General features: G+C 34.2%; 1 long non-coding RNA gene across 2 annotated transcripts; it reads left to right on the plus strand.

Moving 5' to 3' along the window:
- The first annotated feature begins 314 nt into the window (after positions 1–314).
- Positions 315–2,308, plus strand: LOC145548121 (uncharacterized). 2 transcript variants are annotated; one of them, XR_014084413.1, is made up of 4 exons: positions 315–458; positions 1,630–1,700; positions 1,788–2,032; positions 2,275–2,308. It is a non-coding gene; the product is annotated as an uncharacterized LOC145548121 (long non-coding RNA). The 2 variants fall into 2 exon arrangements; XR_014084412.1 differs by lacking the exon at positions 2,275–2,308 and having other exon boundaries at positions 315–1,700; positions 1,788–1,964.
- The last annotated feature ends 1,376 nt before the right edge of the window (positions 2,309–3,684 follow it).

A 3,684-nucleotide genomic window follows, 5' to 3' on the forward strand; every position in this document is an offset into this window, starting at 1 on the left:
AATGCGAGATAAATAAGAATTTAGTGATTTGAAGTGTGCAGAGGATAAGTAGCAGGAAAGAATTTGCTATGAATAGTTTAGTCACGGAAGGCTGTTCATTTTTGTAGTTTTAATTCTTACTAAGTAAGACGTTGGTAGGGAAGCCCAGTTTATTAAATAAAATTTTATCTTCTGAATTAAAGGTGAATAATTAGTTTCAAAGAGATAATTGAGATCAGGTGTAACAAAAATACCCAGATATTTGAAGCCTCTCATAGACATTTGAAAGGGAGATTGCATCAACCTTTCTGGGGGATGCTGAAAGGGGTGGTGTTCTGTCAGATAGCCATACATGTCAGAATAGCATACATGTAGTAAGTGCGCATGCGCACGCATGCGCATTCTGCAGGAGGTCTGCGATATCGAGAGGAGCCGTCAGCTCGTCATACGCGAGAAGAAAAAACAAGACCCAATAAAAAGTAAGTAAATAAATCAAATTTAATGCTGCTGCAGCTGCAGTAAACTACAAAACAAGCCCCGTTTAAATTCACGTTCCCCAGTTCATTGATATTTTTGGGTTGGATAACACGTCTGCTAGCTTGGATACAGTGATGGCTTTCCAGATAGGACTTCGACACATAGGTTTACTTATTAGGATTACTTAAAACTCTTAAATGTTGAATTTGAATTATTTGTTTATTTTTTTAACTTTCCTTATCGTTTTTTTTCTTCACGCTACCAGACTGTACAAGCAGAAACCGTATTGGTATGGGTATTACCCACACTGAAACTGGGGCAAAACCAGTGTTTCACCTTCGAAATAAATCTTTATCTTTATTAATGTATATGAAAAGCATTCATGTTAAGTTTGTTTTTATATGTGCTTCACATTTACATATATTAAGATTTTGCAAATTGAGGTTGCTTTTGGAACATGAAGGCTTTTCTGGTTCACAGATCACATACCCGAGTACAGCCCCTGGGTTATGTAGCCAACAGTCACTATCTGTGTGACTTTTGCCTCAATTAATAAAAGACAGGAGATGTTCTTGAGTCACTTGAAGTCCCTGTGTCCACCATGCGTTGCCAGGAAGGACATGGTGTCCACCAGTGTGTCAATAAAAATTGGGATCTGTCAATTGCATTTAAACTCGCTGTTGCGTTTTCTGCAGTATTTCAAGAATTGTATTGTTGGATGTACATTCATAAACATGTAGATTAGAAGGTTTTTTTTTTGTGAATGTTCGGAGATTTATAGCTTTGGACAGCTATGATTCTAAGAAGTTTTTGGTCAGAACACAAAAAATTATATTAATGTTGGGTATAAAGAACCAGTTCCCCTGTTCAGGGAACTGTGGAAGTCTGTGTGAAACCTGTTGGTCAGTTTTTGTTAATATTCTAACAATCAAAAACACAAGATGGTTTAGGAGCATATCACAGAATTTCTCATTCCAAAAAGAACAAATTTTCCCATAGGCCATGCAGGAACAGTCCAAAGCATTAAAAAAATCCAAAGATATATGAAATACTAAATTGCAGTATTTTCTGTTATGTACTAGTTGAACATTATGGCTTGTCAACAGAATATAAAGAGATAGTACTTGACTATTTTTGGTAAAGTACACTCAAAATGCCTTTATTTGTTCCCAGACAAGGTGGAAGAGTACTGTGTGGCATGCAACATGCTTCATTATAATGCAACAGAGAACATCATTGACATGGTAAACAATTAAACTGTACAATTTAACACTTCAAACACATTACACTTGCTAACTCATAACTGTTTTCTTTTTCTGTCCACTTCACAGATACAGTGTGACAACTGTTCAAGGTGGACACACAAAGAATGTGCCACAGACATGGGTGACATGTTCAAATGTGAAAAGTGTAACATCAATTAAACAGTTTTACCCCACCAGTGATAGTGTGGATTATTAAAAATACAGAAGTAAAATGTTCTATATTAAATATATTGCATTATACAACTGATGTCATTGGTATTAATCAAGAAGTTACATAGTCGCTAACAACAAAGTGTATGACAATCAGACAGGTTAACTGAGAAATCAGGATGTCATACAGTAGCTAATAATAAAGTGTATGACAATCAGACAGGTTAACTAATAAATCAGGAAGTCATACAGTAGCTAATAAAGTGTATGACAATCAGACAGGTTAACTAATAAATCAGGAAGTCATACAGTAGCTAATAAAGTGTATGACAATCAGACAGGTTAACTAATAAATCAGGATGTCATACAGTAGCTAATAATAAAGTGTATGACAATCAGACAGGTTAACAGAAATCAGGAAGTCATACAGTCGCTAATAATAAAGTGTATGACAATCAGACAGGTTAACTAATAAATCAGGACGTCATACAGTAGCTAATAAAGTGTATGACAATCAGACAGGTTAACTAATAAATCAGGATGTCATACAGTAGCTAATAATAAAGTGTATGTCAATCAGACAGGTTAACAGAAATCAGGAAGTCATACAGTCGCTAATAATAAAGTGTATGACAATCAGACAGGTTAACAGAAATCAGGAAGTCATACAGTCGCTAATAATAAAGTGTATGACAATCAGACAGGTTAACTAATAAATCAGGATGTCATACAGTAGCTAATAATAAAGTGTATGACAATCAGACAGGTTAACAGAAATCAGGAAGTCATACAGTCGCTAATAATAAAGTGTATGACAATCAGACAGGTTAACTAATAAATCAGGATGTCATACAGTAGCTAATAAAGTGTATGACAATCAGACAGGTTAACTAATAAATCAGGATGTCATACAGTCGCTAATAATAAAGTGTATGACAATCAGACAGGTTAACTAATAAATCAGGACGTCATACAGTAGCTAATAAAGTGTATGACAATCAGACAGGTTAACTAATAAATCAGGATGTCATACAGTAGCTAATAATAAAGTGTATGTCAATCAGACAGGTTAACTAATAAATCAGGATGTCATACAGTAGCTAATAAAGTGTATGACAATCAGACAGGTTAACTAATAAATCAGGATGTCATACAGTAGCTAATAATAAAGTGTATGACAATCAGACAGGTTAACTAATAAATCAGGATGTCATACAGTAGCTAATAATAAAGTGTATGACAATCAGACAGGTTAACTAATAAATCAGGATGTCATACAGTAGCTAATAATAAAGTGTATGACAATCAGACAGGTTAACTAATAAATCAGGATGTCATACAGTAGCTAATAATAAAGTGTATGACAATCAGACAGGTTAACAGAAATCAGGAAGTCATACAGTCGCTAATAATAAAGTGTATGACAATCAGACAGGTTAACTAATAAATCAGGACGTCATACAGTAGCTAATAAAGTGTATGACAATCAGACAGGTTAACTAATAAATCAGGATGTCATACAGTAGCTAATAAAGTGTATGACAATCAGACAGGTTAACTAATAAATCAGGATGTCATACAGTAGCTAATAATAAAGTGTATGACAATCAGACAGGTTAACTAATAAATCAGGATGTCATACAGTAGCTAATAATAAAGTGTATGACAATCAGACAGGTTAACTAATAAATCAGGATGTCATACAGTAGCTAATAATAAAGTGTATGACAATCAGACAGGTTAACTAATAAATCAGGATGTCATACAGTAGCTAATAATAAAGTGTATGTCAATCAGACAGGTTAACTGAGAA

This window comes from Poecilia reticulata, chromosome 17 (genome assembly GCF_904066995.2).
Source record: "Poecilia reticulata chromosome 17, P_reticulata-male-v2, whole genome shotgun sequence".
NCBI classification, from domain to species: Eukaryota; Metazoa; Chordata; class Actinopteri; order Cyprinodontiformes; family Poeciliidae; genus Poecilia; species Poecilia reticulata.